Source organism: Dinoponera quadriceps, unplaced genomic scaffold, assembly GCF_001313825.1.
Source record: "Dinoponera quadriceps isolate SergipeBrazil2010 unplaced genomic scaffold, ASM131382v1 scaffold2167, whole genome shotgun sequence".
Classification (NCBI taxonomy): Eukaryota; Metazoa; Arthropoda; class Insecta; order Hymenoptera; family Formicidae; genus Dinoponera; species Dinoponera quadriceps.
Genome location: NW_014556702.1, coordinates 1,618,586 through 1,631,160, shown reverse-complemented (window position 1 = coordinate 1,631,160; position 12,575 = coordinate 1,618,586). Strand labels below are relative to the sequence as shown.

At 40.7% G+C, this 12,575-nt stretch overlaps 1 long non-coding RNA gene across 1 annotated transcript in view; it reads left to right on the top strand.

Moving 5' to 3' along the window:
• Positions 1-7,025, top strand: part of LOC106747992 — a 49,810-nt gene extending 42,785 nt beyond the window's left edge. The window contains exons 4-5 of the long non-coding RNA XR_001374710.1: positions 6,078-6,186; positions 6,493-7,025. This is a non-coding gene — a long non-coding RNA (uncharacterized LOC106747992). The remainder of the gene's footprint in view (positions 1-6,077; positions 6,187-6,492) is intronic.
• The last annotated feature ends 5,550 nt before the right edge of the window (positions 7,026-12,575 follow it).

Sequence of the window (12,575 nt, the reverse complement as noted above, 5' to 3'; positions counted from 1 at the left end):
GTCGCGAAACCCGCGGGATAACTCGCGCCAAATGTCATGTATGCCAACGAACAATTTTCGCGAAAGATGGAAAGTCGCGTACGCGCGTGTCCGCGTGATAGAATAGAGAATAACGAAAATAAGAGGAAAAAAGTAAGCAGTTTTCGCCGGAAGTAACGCGATCTGATCAGCGAATTGCACGTCACGCCGTGAAACCACAAACCTCGCGATCTGATCCATATTCAAATGTTCGATGCTAGCGTGAGAACGTATAGAAGGAAGCCGTAACGTTTTATGGCACTGTCTCTATCCACTTTCCAAGTGTTATTCGCGTGAACACGCGCCGCGGAATGCCGTGCGTCCGAAACTTTCGAGGTACGCGCGTCTGAAAAGTTCTGTTACAATATTCATGTGAACATATTAATGACCATCTCGAGATACATACAACTCGTTATTGACGCAAAAACGAAATTAACGAAGAATTTAAAAAATGTATTTTCTGCGGAGAATCCATAGAGAATAATTATAGAGCGATTTATCCGCGTATATGGGAAGGGCAAGGCGTGACAATTCCGAACATTTCAGGTGATGAAGAAGTCATTAAACTGTGCGCTATCTTCATCGTCTGGAAATGTATACACTTTCTCGAGGCGACTGCCGTTATAGAGGTATAACTCGCAACGAGCGCTAATAAACGCGCGATGTGCGTGTAATTGTTATCTGCTCCTTGCGCTTTTACGAATAACACGCATATACAACGATCTCTGCCTGCATATACTCTCTGCCTTCCTATCGTGCTATTATTCACGCCGTTGCATTACGGCAGCTCATCCGCGCCTTCCTAGAAGGTGCCCTGGAACATCGTAGGTATAATCGCGAATATCTTTGCAACTAATAAAGCAGTCGCTGGAGGAAGTCGTAATTGGAGAATCAGACGAGTCGTGGCGATTTAATTGAGAGCCGTCCGAAATAGTGACATGTGACTGACGTAACGAGATAATATGTATCATAAAATGCGTTACCTAACTAACGTCCCAGCGAGAGAAATAAATCACATGATTTTTCTCCGCTCTTTAACCCTTTGTTTTTTAACCGTTGCATATCCGAGGCTCGAATGAAGTCATATATCTTTCTTCCCATACTTTACACCTTTACAACCTCGTTCCCTCGACGTTACCTTCGTTGCATTCCCTGTCGTGATCTGACCCATTCGTTCTCTCCCTTCTCATTCTTTCCTCTTTCCTTTTTTTTTTCCTTTTTTTTATTGTAACTAAAACCTCCTCGAGGAGGGAAACGATTTCGAATCACGACGCGGCACTTTGTTACCGCCGGTGTCTACCATCGCGGAATGCACGCTACCTTGTAAGGACTTGCGTGTTACGCGCGGAGGTATTGCCGCGTGTACGCGCTTACATCACGGTGGCAGGCAAGCGGAGAAAACGAAGAGATGCTGCGCTTATTCGCTATATATATGCGGGTCGTTTGCGCCGCGAACACGTGCTGTCCCCGCTCTCTGTTTGCCGCGAGCTTAACTCCGCTTGGCTACGCATCGACACGCGCACGCTTAATAGCACGGAAGACGTAACTTTACACGTTATATATAAAGGTTATAAAAATAGACGGGTAAATAATACGTAATCCTGCAGTTCGAAGAGCAAATCGCGACCCCTCCGTTCGCGAATTCGAACACGCTGTTCATAAAATGGACAGTTTTGCCCTAGAAGTAATCCTAAATAAAACACTATCAAGTTCTTGTCTATTTCCTACGCAATATTGTTACAACTAATGTGAATGCATTGATACTAGATAATAACTACATGGGAGTTTAGGAAAACTGCATACATTTCTACCGTGTGTACATGGTATAATTTTATCCAATTTCCTAATTGAATGTTTAATACCATAATTTTGCGATATATCACTTCACGACGAGCAGCTGCTGAAGGCATTTCGACGAAACAGTTTTCATCTCTCTCGGTCTCGCCTGCATTATCTTTCTCACACGAAATAATTTCGCGCCGTTATTTCTGTACGTTAGAATTCCACGTGGAAGGAAGCTTGACCTTCCCACGATAACGCCGAGCGAGAACGCGGAGGACCGGTGAATGTGTGCGGCGTGTGATATAGGGTGACGCGGCTTTCGCGGTGCATTACGCCGCAGCGCCTCGCGGAATGCAGGCGAGACGACGTCGAAGACGACGACGAGGACATGGGCCGCGTTCCCGATGGCAGACCCTTATGTACGTGTTCGAGATTTTATCTGCTGACTCGTACGTCTCCGTCGGGAGCCCGATATTGTGTCGCTCGCGCTCACCATAAAGATCCGAACGCCAATTATACGGCGATCAGCCGCGTTTGCATACCGATACAGAGGCACAAGTAAGCCTCCCTTCAGGGATTTTGCAGCGACCGGAATACGCCCAGGGCATTTCGAAACCTTCCTCGAACGTAGACATTTTATATTTCAAAGGTGCAATGTCGCGTACAGTTGTGTAAAATGTATTATTGTTAGCTGTGCCACTCACAGTGTCTATTAAAAAATTATTCCTATTTTGTTAATATTTCTATAAATTAATATTACTCTTTTTCTCGAGAGCAAATGAAAATATAACACCATTACAAGCTTTTAAATAAATGTTTGTATATGTGTATCGAAGCAATTATTTAATAATATTTAATGGTTGTTTCACGATTGCGAAGGATTCTTTTGTAAAGGCTGTCAGAACGGTCCTGAGAATGCATTGCCAACATGCATCGGCAAAGCATACCACGCAAACGCTGTAGATGACGTACGGAACTGAGGCTACTATATACGGACGCAACGGGTGAAAATCGTAATTAATTATTCTCGAACACGTGGGAGCGCGTACAATCGCTGATTGACGGTTCTCCACGCCGGGCAATCACTTAATCGCTCCTTCGAAAATGCTCCCCACACCCACTTGACAGTGATCCCTTGTGGTTTTCGTAATCCGCGAATTATTCCACGATCGTAACAATAGCGTCCATTATGTGACATTGACGATTAATTATATTTACATAGACGGAAACTAGGCGATGTCAATTAAAAAAAGAAAACATGGTGTACATTGTACTTTTCCATGATGTCAATTAGTTGATAATCGTGCACGGGGAAATTAGCTGTCTATATAATACAACTGAAATTTAGTTACCAGATCTAGTTTTTAACTGTGAGAATTAGTTTTTAGCTGTGAGAGCTAATTCTTTTTCTATGTATGATTGGTTAACTCGAAACATTTCTATAGTCTCAGTGAATCTCATCTGGCATTCAGCAGAGTTAATTTTCTGTAACGAAAATTTTTATTATTTATAATAAAAACTAGAAGAGAAAAAAAAATAGAACAAATTTTTATAATTAAAGAACACATGGCAAACGGACTTTTTTTCAATACGTTAATTTTAATGATCAAAATTATCTTATTCACATACCACACATACATTGAATTTTTTTCAAAATACTTTCTCTTATACATAATTACCCGATAGTATCTTTGAAAGAAAGTTGGTCTTGCGGATCTTTAATTATCTAGAATTGTCGTTGATAAACGTAGAAACGAGCCGAAGATTTTGAAGTAATTAATGTCCATTTTATTTCAGAGAACGCGATTAAATTTGCCGAAAGCGAATCGTCGGATTACGCCCTCAATGAGTCGCGATTATTATCGTAAAAGGCGGAACGTAAGCCGCTCGTTAAGTTCATTAACGAGCTGCAAGCAATTCTGCCCTTTCTTCTCTCGTACTCGAGGTACCGTTAATAGTATGTTAGAATACTAATATCCTCTATACTTGCCGATATATTTATGTAACTCCATGAATGTATACATAACGTGTATATATTTAGACGCAATCGATAGTTCGCGCGTTTATATTTAACTTTTCGAGTCGAAATTTTGATTCTACGTTAACACACACATACTCTCTCTCTCTCTCTCTCTCTCCCTCATTCATATATAATAAAGTTAGGATTTACACAGGCTGGAGCACAACAGGAGAATATAAAAATGCAATTGTCTTATGTTACTTTAGTCACCATTAATCGTGAGAAAAGTCGTAACGCGCGTCAAGAATTTATCGACATTTTTAGTTCCGATTAGATGAGAACTTTTTTCCGTCGAAATTCGGCTGTCTGCTCTAACATCCGCTTAATGGACGTGATTTCTCGGCCATCGAATTTTTTCATCATTAGTTGACAAGCGATTGGCCGTAATGTGACTTTGTCTTTTTCGAAAATATCAAGGGACATTCATTTATGACATCTACCTATGTCATCCACCCGTCCACGTATAGACATCCGTCTGTACAAATTCGTAATAAATAATAATCTCTAATGAAATCTCAATTGGCGACTACATCAGTTTCGGACTCGATAAAAATGTTAAGCCATAAATTTCAGTTCAGTACCTTGTATTTATTTCAATTTAAGACATCACATGTCGTGTGACGCAAACGATCGCGAGTTAACAAATAACTTTGCGATACACCGGGAAATTTATCGTTCGCCGTAGTTCGTATGTATCGCTTCATTATCCACGAAAAGGTTCGTGCACAAACCCCTCGTTCTTTTCTCGCGAACATGCGGAGAATTAATGAACTGACGAATCTCGTCAACTTCAGTATCGAGTTTGTCGAACGCGATGGTCTCTTTAATTTCCCATGAGCATTCAATTCACCGAAAAAGAAAAGGTTCGCAACTCGCAGAAACCGGGCCAGGAGAAACAAAACCTGTCATGCGAAACACCGAGTGTGTCTCATTCTCCACATTAAGTCGTTTAAAACGCGCAATTAAAATTGTCAGAATACGCAGGCGTCGGGTATCGCAGTGTGACTAGAACAAAAAGAAAAGTAATTAAAATAATTGATTTACTTCGTAATTCTTCGCGCCTTACATATTACTATTTTCGAAAAAAGATAAAAGATGAAAGAGCAATTGGTTGAAACAATTATTGAATATTATTTAATTTGTTAGAAAAAATATATTAATTAAGTGTATTTTTTATGCCGTTAGTAATTTCAACAAAATTTTGTAATATCGTCAATGTTCAACACGCACTAGTGCAACATTAAACGGCGTAACGGCATGTAACTTCAAAGAGTTTTACCGTAATTAATGCTTACAACTATCATTAACGGCAATGAATCTCCTGAATATTAGCGATCGGTCAAGCGTACTAATTATTTGTAACATTATCGAAAGTTAAACGACTCGACATTTCAGCGAAAATGCAGTTAACATTTTCGTGCGCATCACTTTCATCCGTACACCGAGGGAAAGTCTTTCCTGACTCGTATGTCAGAATTAACGCTCGTATTTTATTCTTTAAGTTACAGGTAACTTTCATTCACTGCCCGTGCAACACACCGATGGTTAATTAGTTATGTGATAATACAATGTCTCACAATTTGAAGTTTACAAAATATCGTTCAGCTACATTCGTATAATTTATATGATGACAAAATAACAAACGTAGATCTTCGATTTGATGTTCTATAAAAAAGTTAGTTGAAAATTCGGAAATATGTGAAGATTAAATTCGGAGGAAAATCGTTTTATATATAAAGAGAACTAGTTTATATCGATAATTTGGCATTTGCATTTTGATAGTTAAAATGTCAAGTGATACAAAACTATTATTATTGTCATGTATAATGTTAATAAAATGACACAGAAAACATTAAATAAATAAATATATAATGTAACGGTGCCTTTAAGCACGTTTTGCCTGCTGAAAGTCACGTGACTTTGAGAATAATAACATATACAGGTACTCGGATGAGCGGTCATAATAGTTCTCGACGCGAGAGTAAATACTTCAGGAGACATCGCGCGTGATTCCCGATTTTTCTAAATCTGAACATGCGTGAGATTGCATTACTTCACATGCATGGTTATTGTGATAGTATCATCTTGAGTATCATCTTGAGTATAGGCAACGTTCTGAAGTCTTAAGGGTGATTGCTGCTTTTCATTTTTATTAAGTTAAAAGAGCAATATATATATGATTTCGATTCTTTATATTCTTCGATATGCAATCTTATTAATGTGTGCAACTCATTAGAAAATTTAATTTTTGTTTCAGATTTATTAGAACTAGCAGTCATGATAGATGCGGTTCCTTGGTATAGTTTCGATGAATACAATTATCGTACCGGAGGATCCGGTTCGGGCCTAGTAGGATCGGCTCGAAGGTAAATATGCTGAGTTTATGTATTCTTACAACTTTTCAACTCTTTGCGACCAAAGACTTGGGCATGGTTGAGTGAAAATAGTTAAGTTACGACGGTTACAGATTAATACTTTAATATTTATACTTTCTTTCCATGTCGTTAATCGTATCGATTATTATCATTAAAATTCGTAATCGCGAATTTATCATACGATTCGCGACTTGCAAGCATACTTTCAAAGCATTAAAACTTATCGCGTACTTCCCGTTAAATCGTTAAACATACACAGTCGTTTTACGTTATAATTATTCGCAATCGCGAGTACAGTGTAGAATAATGAGTGAAGAATGATCGACGTGGGACGACAAAGCACTTCGATACTGGGCTGAGTACTGGACGGATACAGAGCGACATAATCAAGATCCGGTAATCCGAGGACCTGGACCACTGGATGTCGCAGTATATCATCGCGAAATGGTGAATGTTCAAATTGAAGGCTCACAAAGCCGTCTCATAATGTAGTGCATGCAAAAATCGCATTGATTTCCTAGTAAAAAATGTCATCAGTCAGTCAGAGTTTCTGTACTCCGACAGTTCGAAGTTACGCGAAAAGGCCTCAGGAATTAACAACGCACGATTAACAGCGTGCGCGCTTGTAGAATAATCTAGTTAGGATCCTGCGCTATAACATAATCGTTTCAGTCACGATTTGCTCATAAACATAATTACTATAATTGAATATGTCATGAAAGATGACTCGTAATTACGCACATGCAATCGTCTATTTATGCGTCTGATGTGCGCTCGGCGCACCTAAATCATTCACCTCTCGGGATATAATCGATTGCTTTATCCTCGCACAATTTGCGTCATTAAGCGGGCCCTTAAAAAATACTAAAAAAACGTCAGTCTACGGGAATATGCTACATTGTAATTAACAGAGTCGGGATACGTCAACCGATTCCCAATTAATTCCTAAAGACTGTCGGTCGCGTAATCAGCTATCTCGCGATACGGAAGTCACGTACGACTAATGTCGATCTTAATGATGCGACATATCGATATGGTCATAAGCATCTTGGATTTTGTTCTCGTTAATTATGCCGCTCGTGCTGTCGGTAAAGCTCATTTACGTAAGCACACTCTATATATTTCAACGGGCCGCCGCCGATCAGACGTGCGAGCGTCTGAGACAACGCGGACGCGTACGCTCATTTCTCGACTTTCATCCTCGTGTACAGTGGCGAGCGTATAAATAGGAACAAATATCTCGCACATTTCGGCCGTGTGATTTCCTGGAAAGATATCGGTGTGCTTATGCGAACCTTCATTTCACGAAGCACTTAATAATACAACTTATCGCCGTTGAGCTCTGCACACGTTCGCTCTTATAAACATCCCGAAGCGATTCGTATTCCACGCGAGCGGTTAAGAGCGAATCGGTTATGATAAAATCGACAGATTGTGGAGAGATGAAATGTACAAAAATATTTTAACGAAGTTCGTTCTTATTAATCTTCTAATGGCGAGGTAGATTTTCAAAACGTCAAAACGTTTTTCAAAGTATTTTACTGCAGTTATTTAAAATCGGTTAGTAAATTTGATCGTATTTTTTTTTTCATCTATTAATATATAGAAAAAGAAATTTGTTATTATTTACTTCTTTTACCCACTTTATATATTAATTAGATGAAAAATGAACAAATCAAAGCATGGGATCGGATCTGATCCCAACTTTATCATCAGATAATTAATCTGGTCTGTTTTTTTAGTTTTCTTAACGATTTGTTTAATTCTGACATTATTTTGTCTTCGCGTTAAGGTTTCTTCTTCGTTCCACGATGCTTCCGACGTGCGTCATTTTCTCGTTTGAATTTAGCCTTATTTCGCTCGTTGCTGATCGCAGCGCAAAAATCCCGTTAGCACCATCCGCGTTTAGTAGACCCGCGATAATAATATAAGCAACTACGCTTTCGACGGCCTATTAAAATTCCTATCTAACTAATATCCTTCTTCGAAATATCAACCAAAATATCAGCCGAAGTAGATTTAGGTCGAGTTTTTGCGTCCTCACCAAGGTTTTACCGGCTAATCGTCGTGCGGAAAAAAAATCGCCTTTTGCGATCTCCCCTCGTGATTAATCTACAATCGAGCGGTAGTCACGCATCAGTGCGTCACCTGCCCAAAAAATATCACGGTGCTGTTTTTTTTCTGTTTCTTTTTTTTCGTCCGCTTAATCATTATACACGACGCCTGTCGAAAGTGTCGAGAGAGTAAAAAGAGAGCACGCTCTCTCGGCGCTGAGCAACGCTTCGTGCACGAGAGTACAGAACTCAGACGCCTGCATAGATCAAAGCGGATTTTGCGGTGGATTCCGCATTTCTCCGTCACGCGCCGATTTATACCGCATTTCTCCACGCGGTAGAATTCCGCGCGTGAATTCAGAATCGAGGAATCGAAGACTTTGTGTCTCGAGTTATCCGAGAAAATTCGCCTGCCGGCCTCGCTTCGTTACGGCCGTGGTAGCTTGCTTTATCTCGCGATAAACGCGAACGTTAACGTTATTTTCGCAGCAGGATATTAATATCGGTGTCGCGAGAAAGGTGTGTACGATGCATGATGTCCGGCGAGAAACACTCGTAGAAGCCCCGATGGTTGTTCCGTTCTCGGGGCGTGAAAACGTTATCGCTTTCATCGGGATTTTTACTAATGCCGCAGATGCGATACGATGATAGACACGACGCATGAGCCCGCCTCAGCATTGTCGATCTTTGAAGCGTGTGCGAAGTAGAGAGAAACGACAGCAATGTCTCCCTCGGCCCTCTCTTTCTACGCAACACGCCGGCAGTCGTCGACCGTGTACTGTATGAAAGTGCTAAGGAAGCAGCGCACGGTGAATAAGTGAAATGCGCTCCTTTGTATCTCGCCGGAGAAGTGCCGTCCCTTATGCACACTCGCGCGATAATACGCTTGAGTGAGAGCACTCTCGCCGTCCGCAAAAAGGGAAAGGTCAAACCGATGTGTCGGCGCTTGCCTCTTTTGCCTTCTTCTTCGCGCCTCGAGCATTCGAATTGTTCTTGCTTTCGTTCAAATTCATCGCGAATTCCTCTGTTTAGTATCTATCTTTTTCCTTTTTTTTATTTTTCCGATCACGTCGCGCGTCGCGGTCGGCCCGCGGATATTTATCTGGTTTGCGCGGGCAGTCAGAAGAAGCGCCATATACCATGGAGCGTCCCGCATTTTTTATGCATTGACCCACATATATCGTGGGTACGAAGGATTCCACGGAGCGACACGAGTTTCCTAAAGAAGAAATGTTCCTTGCGATTTTCTCGGAAAAGTGTTTAACCATTATAGATGCGTCCAAGCCGCATATACATCGCAGAGAGGCGCGAGTGTAAATGCGAATCTACCGACGTAACTGAATCGATTTAGGCCGCCGCGAACATGACATTGCGCGTCACTTTGTAAAGTTTAATCGTTTGCGTGCACGTTTTCAGAGATTACGGGGAAATCTTGATATGGTTATCTGCTCAGAAGCAAAGCATTTCCCACGAGTTGCATGAAACAGACGCGCTCAATAAATTTTCTATTCTCTCACCGTCGTAAGTTAAGTGCTTGATCCTTCGTGTGATTCGTGAGTCATTTGGGATAGAAATTTGAATCGACTGTAAAATTTGATTGAATTAAGAGTAAGACTTAGAATTTGGTTGTTTTCTTTCTGGTTAATGCAACCAGATTTTTTGTCTGTGTAAGCTTACCGCAAAAAATGCTATTTTATTTTTCTTTCTTTCCTATTTTAGAGAGATTAAAATATTGGCAAGAGCTATGTTATTGTTTTTATACCATTTAAATTCAAGGAATTTTATTCCAGAGTGCAAATATACTTTGCTCTATTTTAACTTTCTCAACAAAGATTGCACGGAAGGCATATTTATGTAAGTGTATAATTAGAAGTACAAAAATATGTCTAATTACTAAGACAGAGAAAACTGAAAACTCTCGTCGCAAGGAGCGGAAAGGTGCTCCTCATAAATCTAAATCTGATCGCTAATTACAAAATTATGACTACTCGATATACGGCGCGCTAATGAAGCGTTGGGAAATAAGTTCGCGAGCGGTAGATAGACCGCTTCGCCCTTAATTATCGACTTGGGCCGCGCAAATTTTACGGGCGCTACGTGTTCGTCCGCCGGAGAGAGAAACCGCGCGCTAACACGGTTTTCCGCGCGAGAAGAAAGTATTTTCCACACAGGCCATTCGCGCGCACTTACGGACGCGCGCGCACGTACGTGCGCGCACGCACGTGGTTTCCCCGGGAGTCCGTTTCTGCGGTTTACATACGCGCGAGATGTGAAATCCGGAGCAATGGGCCGATCAAATGAACAAACGGCGGACACACGGCTGTCGTTAATACGGCCCGAGACGTTTTTCTGCGGATTTGTTTTTAGCCGAGCCGGGGCACGATTTGCCCGGGCGATAGCATTCAGTCGCGCGTAATTGGTGTCATTAGCTTGGCAGCGGTAACCGTTGCGCAATCGGCGCGCGTTCTGAATGTTCGCGGGATTATCCGCGCACTGCCGGAAGCGCTCGTGCTCGACACCGACCGCTATCGAGAACTGGCTCCTCACCTTCCGCCCATTTACATAAACGTGGTCTGACTCACTTAAATAATCGAAGAAGCTGAAGTGTTAATTAACCTCTTTGAGACAGGCCCGTGATCGCGCCGCGCGTTGCTTCGCACTATTGGCCACCGTGCTGCCAATCAGGCTTACTTTCCGTGTTTGCGCGGATATCCCGACGACGTCGTCGTGTAATCATCCTCCGATTAATATATAAAAAAGTAATATCCATAGTAAGCGCTTCTCGACACGCGCGACGCGTGAAAGAAGCACGAAGGAACGTATCAATCATCTCGAACGCATAAAGCCGTAAGGTAAAAATCGTAGCAATTAATGTGCCAATCGGAGAAACGCGTTACACGTCGCTTTCATCATATCGCACTGCAATGCATGTCCATGTCGGACGGCCTTTCGATAGCGATTCACCCTTTGTTTCCTTACCAAGCGTCATGGTTCATGACGAATGAAAATTTTTTCCTTCACGCGAGGCGTGTCTACTGCATGTCTACAAAGTTTCAATGCGTAAAACCTACTCGCTAAATGTCGACAAGTAACGCGCCTGGCCGATAAAAACTTCCCGTTTCGCTTTCGTCATAGTCACAAGCGCTTAGTCTTTTGATATTTATTCCTACCAGCCGGAAGGGGAAAGGGAGAGGACTTGAAGTCACAGAAAGTAGAATGGAAATTAGTTTGTCCTTAACCTTTCGGCCGCACACTTCTGAAAAGTCGCTCTCACCGCAAACAGGGTCATATTGAACCTATGCGATTTTCTAAATTTCATATCTGAAAAACTGTGAAAGGAAAGAGGTTGGAACAATTCTAGAATAAAGTGCAACTCTTCTACTTTAATATTTGACCATGCATTCATAGAAAAACAAATTTTAAGTTACCGAAAAAAATTCGAATTTGGACAGTGGTCTCGCCAATGGTAGTTTTACTTAAAAAATTCGTAATTTCTATGTTTTTTTTATTATTTTAATCTGCAACAGTAGAGTGATGAAATTGAGAGATAGTTTTAAGAGAAAAAAAATATGATTTTAGTGAACGTTCGAAGAATATATTTCTTTTGAACTACTGAAAAGAGAGTATTTCCAAGTGTCAAAAATAGGTGTTTTTATGGGAAAAAATATTTGTATTGTATCAAAAATATTTTATTTTTTAACTTGCAAAATGATAACACACATTGTTAAAAAAAATAATTATCTAAGATCACGCTTTGCAGGACGCGTTCGCGTAGGTTACACGCCATTTGACTCTATATAAACTTAATATAACACTACTATTTATTATTTAAAAAATATACACGTAATCACAATGCTTACTTATGTTCACACACAAATTTTTATCAAAAAAGAATCACTTCACTTGTGGCGTCAAATTATACACCGGCCGCACACTATCTAATCGACTCTACGTCAAATTCAAAAGGCTCTCAAATACGCATTAATCGACTTATCAGATTCCGTACTACGTCTAACGGATAGAGCTACTCTCTAATGACTTTTCGGGAGTGGGGAGTTCATAGATTATGCTTGTTTTCGCTATAACACTTCAAACACAACTCGTCGGATCTGTTTGACCTGTAAAACAGAGTTAAAAAGCAATAATAATTTCAGTTTAAAACCATACTTAAGTTTCGAATTACTTTGTACAAAGAAAACTAAGCGTCCTTATTTTGAACAGCAGTTCGTTTATTCGATGTATATTCTCAAATTATTTCATTCACCGACGATCGTCGAAGAAAGTAAATCGTTCAAATTCGCGTTTATATCACAGGCCGTCCGATCC